General features: G+C 43.5%; 1 protein-coding gene and 1 long non-coding RNA gene across 4 annotated transcripts in view; one reads left to right on the top strand and one right to left on the bottom strand.

Moving 5' to 3' along the window:
* Window positions 1-784: 784 nt before the first annotated feature.
* Window positions 785-4,118, bottom strand: LOC116959570. The gene is made up of 3 exons (XR_004405945.2): window positions 3,956-4,118; window positions 1,450-1,593; window positions 785-881 (listed from the first exon to the last, which is right to left on the bottom strand). It is a non-coding gene; the product is annotated as an uncharacterized LOC116959570 (long non-coding RNA).
* A 7,313-nt stretch (window positions 4,119-11,431) lies between these two features.
* RGS6 (regulator of G protein signaling 6) overlaps window positions 11,432-20,308 on the top strand; it is a 292,354-nt gene continuing 283,477 nt past the window's right edge. For 2 of the 3 annotated variants that reach the window (XM_042790727.1, XM_042790726.1), the window contains exon 1: window positions 11,432-11,692. The gene's annotated coding sequence lies outside the window, so the exon portion shown is untranslated. Of the gene's footprint in view, window positions 11,693-12,380; window positions 12,740-20,308 lie in introns of those variants that run through there. The other variant, XM_032984584.2, reaches the window with a different exon arrangement.

The following is a 20,308-nucleotide window of genomic DNA, read 5'->3' as shown; positions in this document are numbered from 1 at the left end:
GGAGCTGGACTCGACAATCCTTATGGATCCCTTCCAACTTGAGATATTCTATGATTCTACGAACAGACACTGCAGGGTCAGTCACAGAGAAAAATTGCTTAATATTACTGATGGGCTAAGCCTGCTATTCCTGCAGCCAATGCTGTGTGTAAAAAGCATCTTTGAAGCTGGTCCTATTTTTTCCTAGTGTAGTAGTTTGCGTTGCTGTGTATGAAAACTGTTATGCATTGAATTGCTGGTCTCATGATCTCATTTCAACTGTGGCTGCAAAGCTAGAAACCTTGGATTTCCTCAGATCTCATACATGCCATCTATAAGGATGTTGCAATAATAGGCTAGTTTTGCATTTTTGCTTTAAAAATACATAAAAAGCTAGGTCATTCAATGTCAGAAAGAATCATTAAGCCCCCTGCAAAATTAAGTGTGTCATGGTTCAGTCCACTTTTTTTACACTTGGTTTCTCCTCGGGTTTAGGAAACAATCCTGGAGGCTAATGGTTTGTCCAAAACTTCCACAAGAGTTCAAAGTGCTTTGCAGAAACTGGTGCCTTCTGACTAAAATCCATTAGCTGAGTTTCCTCTCCCCCAGCTCCCACCCTTTAACAGCTGGTCTGAGCTGGTTGTCCTGGCTCTCCCCAAAGGAGAGAAGAGAGGGTGACAACTCTAGAGGGCAACATATCCCATCATCAAACCTGTACCGAAAACAAATTACTTGCCCCTTGGTGACTACAGAGGAAGTCTGGGACACCGTCTTGGAGGAGGACCTACCTTTTTGCCTGGCAGAGGTCATAAGGTGAATCAGTCACTTAGTGTAGGAGAGCAATCTTACTGCCTGTGTCCTTGCACCATCCCCATCAGATAACATGGTTCTTCAAGGCTGAGCTGGAGAATAAGCAGAGTATTTTTAGCTTTGTTTGGAATTAATTTTGATAATCTAAATTACTGTGAAATTGACTGGAAGATTAACATACACACTGGTCTAGCAAAGACCAAAAAAGTGCATCTGTTTTTAAAAAGATGCAGTTAGGGAAGAGCTGTGGCTGGGTTTTGCAATGGAGCATAGGATTTTAAATCATAGATTAAAAATGAAAGATGCTGAAAATAATTAAAAACAGATAACAAAAAACATGCGAACAGGGGCTTATGCATGGAGGCTAGAGGGTGGGAAGGAGATAAATTGCAGAGAGCAGGTGGAAGTAACGCTTTCTGTTGCATCTAAAATTAACTTAAAAACTAATAGCCTTTGAAACAGGCAGTCTTGCTCCCCAGTTCCAGCTGCAGAGTAGGCTTCATTTGTTGCCTTTGTTTTCCATTAGATCTGCCAGCCAAATCAACCTGTCCTGTGGCCACCGGATTGATCTTATGGAAGTGTGGGGAATGTGTGGCCAGGACCTGGGTGAAGAGAGAGCATTTTGATAGGAGGTACCTGTTAGATCAGTTGTATACTGACCTTGTGCTCCTCACCCCAGCGGACTGGTGGGCTGGACTGGTTGTTGGAGGCTACATATACAAGGGTGGCACTGGGTGAACAGGCAGCTCCTTGAAGATGTGGACAGAACAGTAGAAGTTTCCTCTTCATTGAGAGCTTTCAGAGCTACAAAGCAAACCAAAAACATGAGATCTAATAAAGAACAGAAGCTTGGCTGTCATTTCAAGGTGATGTTTGAGCTCCCAGCTAGGCTAGATCTTCAAAGGTGGTTGGTACACTTTTGATTCTTGGTATTTTACTTAGAACTATTCATTTTTGGAAAGTCCACACATCAGACATGCAGAAAAAAGGAAGATTTAGCCCACCTGAGAGGGAGAGACTCTGGAATTACTTTTGTGTTTTCCTGATCATTCCAAAAACTGAATAGTTGCGGATCTAGGAAGAGACACTTTGCTTCATGTTCTGAAAGGATGAGGAGGACCAGCTGATTATAACAGAGTGAAAAGAGCTCTGTTTTTTTAGCATGTGTGGGTAGATTATAGCTCACAGCCACATGAGCTGATCTGTGGGCCTTTTCTAAATATGTTCTAACTGTCACGGAGGGTATTATTCCTTTGCACAATATGGGGTTCAAAGGAGGAAAACTGTAGCGTAAGGTCTCTAAGTCAGTGCAAATGCGAACATTTTACTCAAAGCGAGGTGGTCCAATTGAGTATTAAGGACTTCCTTTCTCCATGTTTCAGTATTTATGCTTTCCTGTGCGTTATTGACATGAGCTGCTGAGCTAAAATCTGGGAAACTTTTGGAAGGGAGGACAGTGACAGACAGGCAATATCTAAAGAGTGACTGCCTTTCCTGAATGCTAATAAAAGTGCACATCAAGATATTTCCCACAATTAAGTATTTGAATGAAACATGAAATTTGCTTCACCTCTGCTCAATCCCCTTTGAGGTCTGAGTCTCATTAATATCTTAATAAAATAATTTCCTGGCAAAAAGAAAAAAAAAAAAAAGAATGAGTTTTAAACAACTATTTTGTAGAAGGTAAGTTGTGGACTTGTAAACATTTGTGCTGAAAACATGACGTTGAGTTGAATTAGCAGACCATACTCTAACAGCAGTTATGGATATTTCATTGTCAAAATGTAAGGATGAGTTTCATGAAGTTCCACAGAGGATTGTTCTAGGTCTGGTAGTATTCATTAAATTCATTAATGAGCTGGATGATGACACAAGGAGAATCATTATTAAATTTGCAGATAATTTCAAGCAGCAAGGGACCGCAAGTACGTTAGAAGCCAGGATTAAAATTCAGTGATCTTGATAAATTGCAGATATGATCTGAAAAATGTGGGTAGCATTCAATATGAGTAAGAGCTACATTTAGACAGGAATGAGGAACTGCAGAAACACAGGACAGCAAAGAGCTGTTCTCACAGCAATTCTGTGGGAAAATATTTAGCAGGCGTCCTAGACCGCAAATTGAACAGGAGGCAACAATGCTGGGCTGGTGCAAAAAAAGGGAATGCCACCCTGGGCTGTGTGCGCAGGCACAGAGTGCTCTGCTGGGCACTGGTAAGGCAGCAGCGAGAGAGGTGTGGACACAAGAAAAATGTGGAGCCGCTGGAGATAGTCCTGAAGAGGGCAGTCAGAATGGTGAGACATTGAAAAAACAAGCTGTAAGGAAAGAAAATTGATGATGTCTAATCCCATACAGAAAAATGGCTAAAAGTGTTAAAACCCATGAAATTCTGCTCCAAAGAGAACAGTGATAATCTGCTTTCTACATCTGTGATGGAGGACAAGAAATCATGGGTTCCAATTTTAACAAGAGAGATTCATCTTCAATATTAGGGTGAAACTTTGTACAGATAGTGTTTCACTAAACACTAGAATAAATTTCATGGAACGTCTATGGCATCTCTAGCACTGAATGTCTTTAAGAATTTGTCAGGATTAGTTTAGGCATAGCTGAGCCTACCTTGAGCAGAGGGCCAGACTCAGTGATTTTCAGTCTTCTGTGCTACAATTTGATAACAAGAAGCAGACCCCCCTTCCTTCCTCCCCCCCCCCCCCCCCCCAGTAATTTACATGTTTAGTTAAAATTAACTATACTACTCTGAATATGCATCACTGCAATCAGATTCTGGGGAATTTAGCCTTCAATCTCTAAGAATGTAAGCAGGAACAAGTTGAAAATTTCAGAATTTGTAACTTGTCAAAATTTGGGCAGATTTTCACAGAATGGCATATCCTTGTCACCAAGGCCCATCTCCCAGATACATTTTTAACAATAGCCTCAAAACATGGGCATATTCAGTTATATGAATATATTTAACATGGGCAGAAGCCTTTTTTCACCAAATCTCCTTGGAGCCAGTTAAACTGATTTTGCCAAAACAGTAAAAAAAAAAAAAAAAGATAGAAACTAAGAAGCCAGCCTTGTGCTGATACATAAAATTAAATGTTTCAGCCCAAGCAGTTGAAAAATGGCAGAATTTCAACTACACCTGTCATAGTTACTTACCTGCAAGTGAATTTGAGGGATCACTGCTTCATTAGCACTTATAATGCTCTTTGAGATCCTGACATTAAGTGTATTATATCTTTAAAAGATTTGCGGAGTTGTTAAAGGTGATGCAGACTTGAAGCAGTTTCTTGGATAATTAGGGGAAAAAAAAAATTAAACCCATGCTTTTTAAAATAGGCCCTATGCGTTATCTTGAATTATGCATTGTACAAGAGTGTTGTTCTCACATTCTAGTTTAAGAGAGCAGAACAGTTTGAAATGTGTTGTAAATGAATCGGGCTGTATCAGTCCCTTCATTGTCATAGCTTAGCAGGCTGAGTATTGAAGGAAGGAGTGTGTTTCAAGGAGATGACTGCTGGTGGAGTTCTTCTGGCTGGAGAGGTGGAAGACAAGACCAAAACTGAGCCCTGGGACCCATCTCACATTTCACTCTGCTGAGATTTGGAAAACTGGCATCTGGATTCCTGGCATTGTAGGCAAGGGGGATTCACAAAGCTGGAGAAGGTTGACTGCAGTCCAGTGAGGCAAACCTTCTTATGGTCTTCTTGCACTAGGTCAGAGAAAGAAAGATTCCTTCTGGCACAGCTCTGAGCATCTGAGGTTATGCTCCAGCTTTGAATCTCCAGCTGTCTCTACCCACCATCTTTAGTGAGAGCCTAGAAAAATCAGGTTTCCTAGGCTAATAACTGTTTTTTGAGTCCTTCTGCCTCCCACTTCCCACTCATTTTAGTGATTGCTGCACAGCTGACCCCCACTCAGCCAGATCTCCTCCATGTGCAGTACTTTCTCAGCAGCAGACAAGCTGGAACAATAATTGAAAAGTAATCCATTAATAGTTACTTAAATTTGAAAGTGAGTTTTAAGGACTCTTCTTATTGAAAATGTAGAAACGTTTGACTGCTCAGGCTTTACTGCTGCTTGTAGAAAAAAACAAAAACCAAAATTAAGTAACTGAATATTCACCAAAAGCAAATGTCAAATGTTAAACTCCCCTGCCAAAACCAGAAAATGCACTGTGATGTTTAGCTACATAAATTAGCCAAAGAGGGAGGAATGGCACCATGTGATTTAGATAAATTATCAACACCCTGCAAATTTTTTGTAACTATTAGAGAAAAGATTTTATACATAAAAATGTGTGTGTACACAAAGTGAATATATATAGATACACAAAGACACAGACATGCGTTTCGATACTTGAACTGTGTTGGTGGGTACTATAAATCATCCAAGTACAGAAAAGAAACATGTTTTATGGTGATGTTTGCAGTTTCTTCCATATGTTAAATACTTTTTCAAAAGCAGGAGATGATATAGTTTCTGCTGTGACAAAGGCACAGTTTAATAAGACACAGATAAATAGTAGTGAGAGGGGGATATAGCATACAGACAGCATGATGAGGGCTATGAAAGGCACATACTGTATCTTGCTAGTTGAAAGGGTTTTTTTAAACACGTTTCATGCCTTCCTCCACACTTCAGGCTCCTCATTCCCACTGCGCAGCAGCTCCCATCACAGCTTATGTAATTAATCATCATAAAACCTATTTCAAACAGAAAAAAGCCCAAAGGAAACTTTTGCAGTATTGCAGAAGAAAACAGCCAAGGATGTTGTGATTTATTCAAAGAAAGTATTCCTTGTGCACCTTTTCCAGTCCAGCAGGTAAAGACCGACTGGAGAAAGAATTAATTCTATGGGAATTCACACACTTCTGCCACTCAGTGCTGCGAGCGTTCATAATATTTAGGCACTCAACATGGCAGAAGTGGAGGCTCTACTTGGTCTGGGAAAAATCTACAAGTTCAGATCAGATGTATGGAATCTAGGCAGAAGGCTGTTCTTGACTAAAGGACAGAAAAGAAGAAACATTGTTAGATGTTAAGGAACCGATCTCCTGATGAACTGAAAGAACAGGTGGAGAGATCTTAGCAGATTCCTAGCTGTTAGAGAAAAAGCTAAAATCCCCTCTAAAGACCAGCCTTTAACACTGGAAAGAATGAGACTGTGCTAATCTCCTCATTCAGTCAGTGCTCTGATTTGTTCAGATATGAGATTTCCAAGGCAGGAGAGAAAAGGATGCAGCTGCTATGCTTGAGCAAGAACCAGAATACTGAGGAAACGGAATCCTTCCCCTCCTGATTAGCTGTATTGCTCTTGGTCCATTTTGGGACTCCAGGTAAGACAATATGAGGCAAAGCTTCTCACACAAACCTCTGTTTAATACTTTCAGCAAACAAGGTCTTCTAGACTGCCCCAGGTGTATTTGCAAAGACTGTGAATTTTGCTTTCCCACAGTGCTCTTTGTTGGTAAAATTGAACAGAGGGGCTGTTACTAATGCTGTTCTGATATTTTTAGCTTTATACAGAAAAATTATTCTCAATACTTTTGGGTTTGTGATTTCCTTAGATTCGAGGCACAAGTTCCTCCATGCCTGAAATTCATCACTGTGTTTTCTTTTCTGAGGATAACAAGTCGCTGAGAAGTTTGTCAGAAGTCACGCAAAATTTAAGAAGCATTAGAGCTGACACAAATTTCTTGTTTGCAAAGACAGCTGAAATCCCTTTGCACAAAAGGAGGAGTTCAGTGAAGCTCAACAAGGCCAGTAGATGCTGGCTCTGAATGGTTCCTATTAAGTTGTCTTTGCTCTCTTAGTTTTCATGATCCTTGAAGATGTAGAAGTATACATTTGTCTTGATGCTGTTTAAATCACGGCTCAGAAACTGCCAGTATACATTACCTGTGTTCTTCAGCCTGACACATTCAATTTCTGCAAAACATGTTAATGTGGATCAATGGAAACCTCTGGTGAGCTGAGATCCCCATGGGAGAATTCTCCCTCTAGAGAAAGCACTCACACTCATATAAGCCTGGCAGATGCAGCAGCATCTCCTGTGCTGGCTTTCCCTCCACAGAAGGGTGTGCAGGAAGGACTCAGCACAGCGAGGCTCCCCATACTTGACTCTCCAGTGATAAAATTTCCTGAGCGTCTCTGAGACAGAGGTTGCAGGAAGAGCCATCTTTCTGCAGACCTACTGTGTTTTGGGGCTGCATGGTTGAAATCAACCATTTTTCTAATTGCTCCTTTTTTTTTCTGCTGAATCCATATGGAGCATAGCACACACAATAGTGTATTAGGAGTTTTTAAAGTATACTTCCATAAAGACAAGCTAGGAATCAGAGGGCTACCATGAAACAGTAGTTGAGAGTACTGTATGTAGCGTACAGCAAAGGAGAGGGCAAACATCACTTGACCTGCCAGTTATTCGTCACAATGACAAGATGCAGAAGAATTTTTCCTTCTGGTAGGTGAAATAAGGCAAGCAAAATTAACGACATTCCATAACTTGCTTGTGCTGAATGCTAGTGTGAGTCTGTACTCCTTGTAAACTTCCAAATTTGCTAGTCAATCTAGCCACCAATTCCACACAGTTAATTGAATGTTTACAAAACAAAGGATCCTTCTGTAAAAAGGCTGAGGAATTCAAGACTGCTGCTACATCCTGATACTCAGAAATGTACCATGAAGTAAGCAAAGGGCTTCGAGCTGACATTTTTCAAAAAATCTACAGTATGTGCCATAAAAGATGTGCCTTAAATCTCTTTAAAACTACAAAGAAACTGTGTCATAATGACTGCCTGGAACAAATCAGGAGAGAAAAATTAATCCACCAGCTAAGTTCTTATTTAGTTTGCTTTAACAAAGTCTGTAAAGCCTATTGCTCTGTTGTTCTAATGATGTAGGCTAAGACACGGGAGATAAGAAAAGCCAAGACACTGAAAGCTGTTGTAAAACTAGGTCACTGTTAAATTAAACATTTTATGAAAAACAGGACCTACCTTGAATGACTCTGAAAAACCTCTTTGCTTTTTTTCATGCACTCAGCCAGAGAAAGGCACTTACTCCGCTTTACTGCCTTCATGGGAAAAAGCACCGGTTTAGTGATGTCTCGGCACCCACCCCCAAGCCAGCAGCTCCATTTTTTTCTTGTAATTAACAACTATTGAATATTTATGAAGCAAGTGCCACGGGGTAACACTTACTCATCAGATCAACAACGCTGTTGGTTTGCAAACTGAAAGGAAAGCACTGGCCCTACCTCGGAGCACTGCCACCACTGCATCAATACCGGCTTCTGCTTTTCAGTTTCCCTCAAGCACCAGGAGATGCTACAGGCAGAAAGCTAGCCATACCTGCTCCTCCTTTTTTCAGACAATCACTGGGGAACATGCTGTGCTGCAACTCTCTTCACCATGTGAAGAAGCTCTTGAAATACCCTAGAGACTCCCACTGTTGAGCTGTGAGTAAGAGAGGTAGCACAGGCCCTGTGAACATGTGTAACTAGTGTCATAGCCACTATATGCAGCAGTTGGAAGTTGTACCTTTTGAAGCTGATAAAATGACCTCTTCACAGCAATGACGACAATGCAACTTTAGGAGAGTATTAATAGGTGAGGGGGGAAGTTTTCTACTGCTGCAGTCTTCAGTAAAACATAGGCTAACTTTACAAAAGGTATGTTTTGGTTGTTGAAATCAGACTCTGTGATAAAGTAAAACTGACCAAATATTTTCAGTGTGAATGTTAGCGAAAATTAAAATCTAGATCGGCTTCTTTTGGTTTTAATGATGTGTCATTACTAACAGGTGATGTTCTGTACCTGGTGTGGACCATGGTGGTCTCTTCTGACTTTAAGATCTCACCACAAAGTACAGCGGAGAGGAGACAACAAAACTCTGTCCTCCTGTCTGGAAAAGTAAGTAACAGTCCCTCGCATTCTTCCCCAGTACTGACTGAGCACAACAAAACATTTCAGATGCAAGGTCTTTTTCCGCAAACATTTCTGTATGTGCTTAGTTATACATCAACTTGAGATGTCCCACTGATCTAAATGGAACCATTCCTGCATCTCTAATCATACTCATCAAACCACTGGACTCTCCCACTGGGAAAGAGGTTAAACTGAGAAATGATCTCTGTGATGAACCAAGTCTGAGTACATTGTTTTCAGCATAAGGATCAATGCAAATACAAACCTAGCTTGGTTTCTTTTAATTATGTATCATTTATTTTAGTAATTAATGCATGAAATTAAAAAAATGTTGCTGTGCCATTTTTCTTTATAACAGTTATTACTTCAAGGGACCAAAGAACAGTTGTTACTTGAGAGAACCCACTAGACAAAGACTGTGGAAATAAGACATGAAATATTATCCAAAACTGAAATACCATTTAAACTATTTTTATTTATCATTTGCCTTTCATTTGATTTGTTCATTTTGGTTACAATTTCTTCTGTTGAGCGCGATTTAAAAAAGCACAGTGGTCACTTTTGCTTTAATGTTTCCAGTCAGCTTTCTTTCTCAGCATCATGTGCTGCCGTAGTGCGGTAATACTCGGCCTGGAAACACTGCCAGGAAACATATTCATAATTTCTTTGAATTGCACTGTTAATACACATGTGAAATATTTTTATCAAGCCTGTATTTTGAAAATGGCATTTCTACAGAACTTGCATTTTAGTCTGAGTTAACCTGATAGATTTAAGCACCTGTTAACTACTGTGTGTACACTCCTTTGAGGGAGCTGGGAGAATAAAGACCGTGTAGTACAGAGGTGAAACAGTTTTTCCTGAATATAAGACACTGAAATATTTCATCCTTAATGTTTTATGAAGTCATATTCCAGCATAACTTGATATAATTACTGATTTGAAATGTTTTGCTGAGAAAATCTCAGGGAAAAAAAAAAAAAAATCTGTGTTTCATTGGTAGCCACTCTCTCTTTCCTCCCTTTGCCAGAAAACTTTGTGTGGCAAATAGTGTATAACACACTTAGGTTTATCTGAAGGGAATGACAAGTAGTTTAAATTCAAATTTGATATAAATGGAAATATTTTTACATTCATTATATTTCAAAAAAGTATCCCAAAAATATCCTGTGATGTTTCAGAAGTGCAATCTCTTTGAACAAAAAAATCAGGGAAGGTCCACCAAGATCAGAACGTTTTAACCTGCTGCAGAAGGTGTTGAATATCCACAGCTGAAATCTGAACCAAATCAATTGAATCAACAACCTGTGATGTCCAGCAAGAGTCAATGAGCTCATGTGAGACACAGCTGCAGAATTTTGCCACCAAGATGCAGTTTTGAGTGTGGCAAGGGAAGAAATGCATAGTCTGTGAAGATGAAGGACCTTGTAGAAGAAGTGAGCATGGGCAAACTGTGCAGGCTGGGACCTGACATTTGCAGGACTAAGGAAGGAGTAACCAAGAATGGTAAAGATGGAGATATAGATATAGTAGAAATGGAGGTGATGCAGAGTTGTACCAGAAATAATTTTTTCTTCAGAATTTCTCATTTGAATTATTGCAGCAGTTTCATGTACCAGATATCACCAGAACGTCAATGTGCTAGGCACATCACAACCATAACATACGAGGACATCCCTGCAGAAGATAGCTTTTGGTGTCAATCAGTAGGCTTATCAAGTATCAGCCTGGTTTATGATAACATTCAGGATGGTAGGAAAGGGAGGAACGGGGACACCACACAAGGGCTTTTAAGATGGGGCATAGAGGTTGGTAAAGTAGCCTTTCTTCTGTGGAGCTGACAGCCTTAGAGTGGAGAGTTTCAACTGCACTAACAAGTCTGACGTGTGGAAACCAAACCTTGGAAATGCAGAAAATTTGGCACAGAGACGGGTGACGACGCCTGCTGTCAAGGGTTTGGCCTCGTGCTTTCCAGCACAGTGCTCTCAGATCTGAGGGTCAATTTTGGGCAAGGTGGGCTTACCTTTGCTTCTGGAGGAAAAGGCAAGGAATTAAAATTGTTATCCCGTCCAATAGAGAAGACGGTGGAGAATATCTGTAGGAATTATGCCAGCTGCTTTGCACACCTAATGTGTGTGTACCTAATGGATGGAAGCTCATTGTGGCCAACAGCAAGGGTTTTTGCTCATGTGCCAGGTTTGCTTAAAAGAGCTGGGTCTCTCAGCGGTTTTACTCAAAGCCGTGATGCCTGTTATGCTCGATGATGGCGTGCTGAGTCCCGGGCTCCCTGTGACCCCAGGCTTTAGCTGAGAAATCCTGGGTGTTTGAGGAGCGTGACCCCAAAGAGGAGGCTTTCATGGTTATAACAGGGAAGAATTTTGCCTGACGCTTTAATCGTACGATCCCACACATAAATAAAAGCGCAAGATACATACAAGGCCTTGTCTTCAGCTTCCGTCAGAGCTGCGCCGAGCCTCCCAGAAGCTGGCGGGGGCCGAGGTTTCCCCGCCTCACCGGCGAAGGGCGGCGGGCCCCATCCCCTTCGGCTGGGAAAGCGGCGTCTGAGGGCGCCGGAGGCGGGCGCGGGCTGCCCGCAGCGGGCGCTGCTGCGCCGGGGCCGGGGCCGGGGCCGGGGCCTGGGCCGGGCCCGTCACCGCCCCCGCGGTCCCGCCCGGGCCACCGCCCCCGCCCGGCGGCAGCGAGAGGGGCCGGCCGAGGCGGGGGGTGAGGGGGCGCGGTGTGCCCGCCGCTCCCCGGCGGCAGCGCCGCCCGCGCCGCCCTCCCCGCGTGCAGCCTGAGGGGCGCTGAGGAGAGACCGAGGGTTTTCTGTTGTTGTTGTTGTTGTTGTTGTTGGGAAGAGGAGCCCCGGGGAACCCGCCGGCCCCGCCCGCAGGCTCACGCCGTGGTGCGAGCCCCCCGCCGTCCCTGAGGAGGGAGGGGGGGGTGCGGCGGCGCGGTTGCTAAGGTAATGGGAGTGGGCTGCGCTCGTCGCCGCGGTTTTCCTCTTTATCCGCGCTTGTTCGGCAGAGCGGTTGCTGCTCGGATCTGTGTGTGTGTCCCCCCCCCCCCCCACTCCCCCCCACGACGGGGTCTCCGTCCCGGCGTCGCCGCGGAGCTCCGAGCCCTGGCCCGGCGGGAGCGGGCTGCCCGGGCGGCCCTCAGGCGGGGCGGGCTGGGGGGGGGGGGGGGGGAGTTTGCTCCGAGTTGGTAGCGGACAAGCGCGAGGCGGTGCGTGTGTTACCTATGGGCGCGTGTAGGGGTGGATGTATACACTGACCCGCGCGGTGTGCCCGTTCCCGGGCTGCGCGGGCACCCCCCCACACGCACCCCAGCGCACCGGCGGCCGCGGTTCGCTCTCCCGGGGAAGGGGGCTCGGCCTCGGGTCACGGCCCGGGGCTTGCTGGAGGCTCCTCGTCTCTGTCCAGGCGGTGCGGGGGTGCCCTCTCCCCTCGGGGTTCGGGAGAGGCGGGTCCAGGGGCTGTGCCCGGGGACCCAGGGCGAGTTGCGGTGCCCTGGCAGTGCGGAGCTTTTCGGGGGGAGGTCGCGGAGAAGGACGGGGGGGAGCAAGCGCCGGGGTACGGCTTGAAGGAGGAGGTGGCGCCCAGTGCGAAAACCGGGAAACTGTTTCGCCTCGGCAATGTAGGGCAATAATATACTTTCATCTGCTGACAAAGTGTGTTTGCATGAAGACAGATCGGTGTGTGAGAGTAAAGCTGCCAGGCACTCTCTTCCCAGAGCCTTAATCTCCTGTGACACTAAAAGCATCTTCTTAGTCACTGGCTGCGACGGCATAAATAGAGGAATAGGTTGCGGGGCTGGCAAGGAGCTTCAAGTGTATTTTTCCGAGGAAGATGCACATTTTTGTGTAGAAACCGGCACGCTGCTGCTTGCACGGCGCAGACATAATAACAGTCAGGGCTGCTGCTCCAAGGAGCTGACTACGCCTGTGGCTCTGATCTTGGCGTCCCGTCTGCTCTTGCTGCCGGACACGGCCCTCGCCGGGACAGCCTGGGTAAGTCGGGGCTCACGCCAGCTGACCTGCGAGGGGGTGGCCAGAACGGCACCCCGGTTGTAGGCTCCGCGCTGCGGAGCGGCGTGACACTTCCCAACGCGTCCCTGAAATTAAAGGTTGTGGGTATGCATGGTTGCTCTTGATTGTTTTTTATTTGCTGACTGCCAGTGCGCACAGTTCGGAAAGCAGGAAAATCTGTCTTTGATAAATAAAGCCATACTGCAAAACTCACCTTTGTGTTGGTGTGTTACGCTGTATATTGGTGGCTTCCCACCCCAGAGAGAGCTGCGTTTCATTTGTGTTTGTGTGTTTCTGTGGAAAGTGCTTTGAGCTGTGAGTGTGAAAAGCATTTTATAAAGGTACAGTGTTATTTGTAATTGCTTGCTGAAGAACAGAGTGAAAGAGCTTAACTGTAGTTCAAAGCTTTGGGGATTTAAGGCATTTGATATCATAACTATTCTCAAAGGTCAATTTGGTTTTATTTTGAAATGGAAGGTTGTGTATATTTTGTATATCTTCTCTCACCCATGTACTTATTTTTTTGAGGTGCTGTATGTTTGTTTTTGAGTGTGAATGTTGGGGTTTTTTTGTTTGTTTTTTTTTTTTTTTAATGTCAGATTTATCCTAATCTTGCAGATCCGAAGAACTAGCAATTGTTTGCTGTGTGATTATGATCCATAATACTTTCTCAACAGCTGACTGGGAATACTTTTCCTTGTAAATCTGCTTTAAAAAGAGGTCAGATGTTGAAGAGCAGTTACTGACTTGGGGGCTTATGGTTACAAGCACAGAATAATAGTGTTCATTGCTTGAGTGTGTGTGTGTGTGTGTTAAATGCTGAAGAAACTGTTTGGACTCAGCCAATATTGACTTTATTTTTAGCGGAGCTGTTCCTTTTTCTAACAACCTGACTAATAGACTAATTAATGGCAAACATTTCAATTTCTTTCCTAACTAGTGTGGTGGAGTTTGGATAGCCCTTATTTTTTCCATTTTGAACTGCAGTAGTGTTCAGAAGGAGAAATAGTTGTTTGCTACACATCTTACACTGAAATTTATAGTAATAGATGTTTGAAGATCGCTGTTCACTTACCTGACTGATTTTTCTGGTTTCTTCTTACTACTTTTAAGAAAAGACATAAGGAGAACCTGCATCTAGTCATCAACACTGCATGTCTTGGTTTCTCTCTGATGGATCCTGTGATGTGGGTAGTGCAGATAATCTGTTTTAATCAATGACACCTGAGGATAAGAGGAAAAGGTGTGTCCTTTTAAAGCAGCAGTTACCTCTTTGCTAACCATTTACAAGGTGTTTCAGAGTCTAGCATGTAATTATAGTGGAGCATGCTGGTACAGTAGTGGTAAGCAGAGCACTGTTCATTCACAGGAGTAACTCTGCGTTGGTTAATGTTTTTGAGGCAGCTGGGGGAAAGCAGAGAGTGGAATGCTAGGATCTGCCGTCGTCCCTTCAAGCAGCCAAGAAGGGGAGAAAAGGGGAGGGTTGTCCTGTCCCAGCAGACTGCAGCAAACTAGCAGATGGCAGGCAAAGAAAAGAAGCTGCTGTATGTAGAGTAGCAGGAAGGCAAAATAGCTGCAGTGTGTCATCTTAACACAGTATGTTAGGATGTGATGTTAGTCTGTGCTGAAACTTTGAATCTTGCAGTGCTGTGGCTCAGGCTTCCTAATGGAAATACGAGGGTGCTGCAGGGCGATTATTTTTATGCTGTCCTCGACAACAATGTGTGTTGCCAGCTTTTCAAGAATGAGGGGTAACTGACCCAGAGGCTCTGGCTGGAGATACTTTTGGTATCTAAATAAAACCCTGCAGTTTTAAAGTGGCAGCAGAACAAGAGCGAGCTGCTCTTCCCATGCCTAGTGTTACAAGAGTGCAGTTTTGCCCTTACGATTGGTTATTGTGTTGTGTGTGCTCATTACCTGGAGCTTAGGTTGTGTTTCTGCAAGCACACCTGGGCTCTCTAGGGGGGAGAGTGTATGAACAAACAGGTCCACTTCACCGAGTAGCTCCAGGCTGTTCAAAGTACAAATATTACATCTAGTTGTCAGAACCGAAATGCTCCTGGTTACTCATGGGACTCTTCTCAGCTTCTACACAACTGCATTATTATCTATGTCAATTCATACCATGGTATTGTAATTACAAAGAAAACTGGGGTACAATAAGAATATTATGCTGATGATTTGGAAGGGTGTTTCTTCATGTCAGTCTCTGAACTGCTGTCACCAACGTGGCACAAGACAGCACTCTGCCATCTGAAGTATCACATGAGATGTAAGCGAGGTATCGTGGTCCTGTGTTCTTACGGAAGGTGTAGTAGTACTTTTAACCCTGAACACTTGCAGCTCTGTCTGCGTATGAGAGAAAAGCTGACCAGAGCTATGCTGGTCAAGCACCTTTCAGAAACACTGAGGTGCCTGTAGGTGGTGAGGGGCACCACTTTGGGTTTGGGGAAGCATGTGGAGAAGTCAGTCGCCTGGTTCCTGTAGAGTTACACATCGGACTTCATCAGGCAGCAAAACTTCCTTTTTGCATCTTTGAGCGCTTATGTGTAGCTGAACGTCTGTCATCATATTCTGAACTAGATTATTAGGTTCCTACATCTCTAACATCTTTTTCCTGAAAAGTTCTACCTCTACTCTTCATCTCTTAACGTTCTGCATAGTGGCTGTGAAAGCACTGCTTGCGTTGTGGTGGTGGTGGATTTGTGGGGGTCTAGAGGTGACTAGAGTGCACACGGTCTTTGAAAAATTTGGCGTGTATTTATAACCTTGAAAAGATAATAACAGATGTATCACGGGGAGTTCTAAGCTGTGTTTGATCACAATTTTCCTGCAGTGAGGCAGTGGCATTTAAAGTTTTTACAGGATGATAATGCTAGTGAATACAGTGTGTTTTCGTATCTATATAAATTTTACCATGAAAAGACTTTTTCATGATTTCAGTTAGTGTTTCCAGCTGGAGTAAGTGTATTGTGGTGGCTGGGGAATGAGCGAATTTCTGCTGTTGTGCTCTATCTATGAAGAGGAGCAAGAAAGAGGAGCTAATTTGTATTTTCCTCATTGGTTGTCAAGCTCTGGAAAGATTGTGGAGTCAAGAGAGACTGCTGCTACCCACTTGTGTTGTATCAGATCTCGTACTATTTTTTAGCGTCTCTGTAGCTGGTGGCGAAGAATGTGGAGAGAGAGGTAGATTAAAATTTCAGCGAGCAATAAGGTTCTGACATTTTGACGTCCCAGGAGCTCTGCATTGTCATGCTGGAAGCAGCTCTCTGTTCCTAGACTCAGCAGCAGCAGAGTAAGGTACAGGTACTGCACTTCGCCTACATGGGGGTGGTGAGGACCATGAGGTAGTTAGGCAGTGAAGAGGAATTAGTGCTGTATTTTTGCCAGGAATCTTCAATTATATGTTATAAACACCATCCCAATGGAAAAGGCCAGTATTTCTTCTTTTTCAATGTGCTTATAGAACCTGGCGTGAGCGGTGAAAGGTTCACAGGGTAGTTAAAAGCTCCTCAGATTGATTACTACAGACCTACTATGGTATGGGGATGTGTGTTGAGCAAATGATAACTAATGGTTTGAAAGTCAGGGCTTATATGTTCAATTTATTGCTCTGACATCCATTATATGAGTGTGGGAAGTCACTTAATTTTATTGTGATTTAGTTTATAATTTTATAAAGGAAAATAATATTTGCCTCTGTCACAGATGAGCAACTTGGTTTAGATTATGCCTTCACTGGTGTAACAGCAGTTGGGTGTAGACATGTATTAGATCAATTAAAGGAACTGTCTTTATAAGCTTATTTTAGTATAACAACAGTAGTAGTAAAGTATATTAGTATTTATAATGCACATAGCATATATTGGCGTTTAGACCAGTGATGGCATTGTGGAGTGAGTTCAGGGTAGATGAACCACTGCAGTGGGATTTGTACTCTGCTGAACTGTGTGGGGGTGTGAACTTGAGCTAGCTAATTCAGGAGTGGTTTAGATACTTTTTACATAGCAATTACTGAAGTGATTTGGATGTAATTTGCATCTGAAAAGGCTGTGTGGTGTTGTGATAAACATCAGGGCAGCTAAATCATGGTATATTGCATCATGTCCGTGAAGTACAGGGGATGCAACCGGGTGTGTTCATTTGCACCCAGGGTACCACATGGTACCACATCTTCAAAAGCACCCGTGCTTTTGGGTAACAAATTTCCCATTTTATTTGATTGCAGGGTACTTGCAATTTTCCATCCTATTGAGAATGAACAACCAGCAAGAACTCTCAGCACTTTGGGGTGTTTTAAATGAGATTGTGCAGTCACTGATCAATGCAGGGGTGGATTGGTTGTTACATCAACTTGCATTAGACTACTTGAAGGGAGCTTTATTTTAGCAAGATCTGTTTGGAACAGGGAATTGAGGTGGAGTAATTCTGAATTTGGAATCTAACAGGTAATGAGGCCTATATATTTCTATTTTAATATTTTGATTTTCTTGTCAGCCTATATTAGAACATCCATTAATTTGTGCTGCTTCTCATTCAGTTTTCTCTTTGAATCAATTTTCTTCAATTGTTCTCAACTTACTGGATACAGTGTAGAATAGAAAATGCAGTACATCCCCCAGAAGTAGTTTACTGTAGTTGCAAGTAGTGTTTCCTCTGGAGCATGAAGTACAAGGCACTTTCAGAGATGGGGTTTTTGATGGACCAACTTCATGGACAGGATGCTCTTAGCACACCTTAACTGATCCAAGGAAGATGATTTTTTCAAAGAAGGATTTATGTTGGAGAAGGGATTAGAAGTCTACCCTCAAGCTCTGTATTATCAGTGCAGTTACTCATTTTCCACGGGGAATGATTCTGGCCAATAAGTTGGCATTGTTGCAAAACAACAAAATACAGCTTCAGCTCTCTCCTTTGCAACTGCTCCTTGCAGACTGATAGCACTTTATAAATACTGCAGTAGTTTGGAATCACCAATTCAGATGGAGTTCAAAGTTGGACTATATCTATCTCTTCGCATTTTTGAATTTGTGTAGCATTGACGCTTGTTTCAGTTAAATATTCAGCATATAGTTGGTGTTATATTCTCCATAGCTATCCTCGGTAACAGTATGTTGGCTCGGAGCCCTACCATGAGCCCATGTGCTCACAGCAGTATTATGTTATTGGAAGGTAGATTGATTACAGGTGGATACTGCATTTTGTTCTGAACTCTTTGGAAGAAGGACAGATGTATTGGAGGCAGTTTCTTCCTTGGTATAACATCATTCTGGTCCGTTAAAAGTAAATGGAGTACGCAAGTGCCCATTTTCACAATTGATTTCATGAAGGGGAAAATTTGCCTTTGTTAATAAGCAATTCACGTGTCAATATTCACTACCACCCATTCCCATTCCATTTTTCCTTTTGGTTGTCTTGCTTTCCTTGCTTATGTGTCTGTCAAACAATAGACTGACAACTCTGAAAGTGGGAAAGGTCTTCCTTTAAGTCAGCAGTACTTCCGACAAACCTTGGGTGTACAGACCAGAAAACAGGTAGTGTGTATTTCTCTATTAATATAAAAAAAAAAAAAAAAAAAAAAAAAGCTTCTAATTGGGTGTCAAGGAACTCAGGACCTAGTCAGTGTCAGATGCCAAAAAAGTTACTTTGTCTTGGCTTCCACCAGTAGGTTTCCTGGATGTAACATCCAGTAATAGACAGTATTTTCAAGATTCTAAAATAGCTACAAGTATCTGCAGATTCAGACATATATAGAATCAGAATGGGGTGTGGCTCCCTGGGGAAAGGGGAGGAAGGTAATCAACTTCCATGTTTTATCAAGAAGCAGCCTAATCATCTGCCAGGTGACTGAGACAGGTCACTTGTGGCTAATACAACTGGAACAATTGGAACTGCCCGTCCTTAGTGTCGTCTGTTGTACAGTTCTGTGACAGGGTGACTACTGCCACAGTTACCACAGATGGAGAGCAAGTTACTCAGGACCACAGAGCGTGCCCTTTTTTGGAGGTGGTACAAGACCTTGATGATCCCTGGTTAGCAATGTTCTACTTGGACAACCACACCATGAACTTTTACTCCTTTTATTAAAGAACATACATAACTGGGAATAGCAAGTGATTGGAGAGGAGTACCTACAGAAACCAGCTGCTCACATTAGATAATGCAGTGGGCTGAGTTTAAACTTGTAGACTGTGTCTGTCTGCAGGAAGCCAAGTGGCTCAGATTGCCTCATGTCTGAGACCTAGTTCTGTCTAAAAGATGGCTGTGTCCATAGTGCATATCCTTGGCCAGAGGGTACAATGTTTAAAAAATGGCAGAATGTCCTGCAGTCCACCAGAAGGATGAGGTTATGCATTGCATAACTTGGGACATGTTGGGAGGCTGTATGGGATTGCAGAAACTATTGGGAGACTGCTGGAAGAATGGATAAGAAGTAGGGAACCAAAACCTGTGTAAGGTCATCCATGCTGACTCTTGGGAGCACGTGGTGATGGGAGAGCACTGTCTTCCCAGACCAGTGTCCACATACTGGTTTGGAGCTCTACAAAAGAGAACCTGGAAGAAAACTGGCAGTTAAGCAGTGTGGGTGATCAGGAGCCTAGAGCTTGCTCCTTGCCCTTAGTACTGTGTGGAAATGTAGACATACCTGTAGGATGTTTTGAGGCAAGTTTTTCATAGGAAGCAGTTAGTTATATGTATGGAAGAGGACTGCACCTTTAGGAAATGTCTGTAATAGTAGTAGAAATTTGAAATCCCAGTCTTCATTAGGATCCCAGTTTCCTTAAAGAGAAGAAAAAGGAAATGTCCCGGAATTGGGTCCTTTCTTCCTGCTCTGGCAGTGTGAGGCAGAGGAGTCTCAGCTGTTTTCATGCATAGATGTGTGTCTTGTCCTGCTGGTTGCAGAGCAAGAGAGGAATTGAGCTCTGGTGCTTCAGCACAGGGTTCCCTGTGAGCTGGTACCTCAGAAAGAGAAGGAACGGGGTCTTTTAGAATCCATGAATTCTCCCAGTATAAACAAAATGTCTTTCTCACAAACAAAGAGGAATTTGTTTGGCAAAAATTTGAACATTAAGTGCAGTTGCTGGAAGTGTTTATGCTTTGCTCCTTAAAAAAGGCAACAGACTGAATACTGTTGATAATACTGCAGTCCTCAGCACTTGCAAGAGGGACAGGAGGTCTGGGATGATCTTCTAATGGGGAATTATTTTCAGAGTAACTTCAGTTACAATTTGACGTCCGAAACAGTCGTTGGAAGGATTTTTAGGTGCTTTGGGAGCTGTACTCCACTGAGCAAAAGCAGGCTCCCTTTGCTGCTGCCCCGTGCAGGGGAGCAGCGCTGTGGTATCCAGAGTGGCACAAAGCCCTGTGGTGTGGCTCCCGACGCGGGGATGCCCAGCCCCTGTTTCACTAGCCCCTCTGTCCCCCTCACCTGGCTCAGGAGAGGAACGTGCTTGCAGTGTCTTGTTCTGCTGAGCGTGGTGGTCAGCAGTGCTGCGTGTAATACAGTGTTTCCCCCTCCTCACCGGTAAGGATACTGGAAGAGATGGTGGA

The sequence above is a fragment of the Tyto alba genome, unplaced genomic scaffold (assembly GCF_018691265.1).
Source record: "Tyto alba isolate M040663 unplaced genomic scaffold, T.alba_DEE_v4.0 Super-Scaffold_18, whole genome shotgun sequence".
Classification (NCBI taxonomy): Eukaryota; Metazoa; Chordata; class Aves; order Strigiformes; family Tytonidae; genus Tyto; species Tyto alba.
The sequence above is the reverse complement of the archived record's forward strand: the minus strand, read 5'-3'. Positions and strand labels throughout refer to the sequence as shown.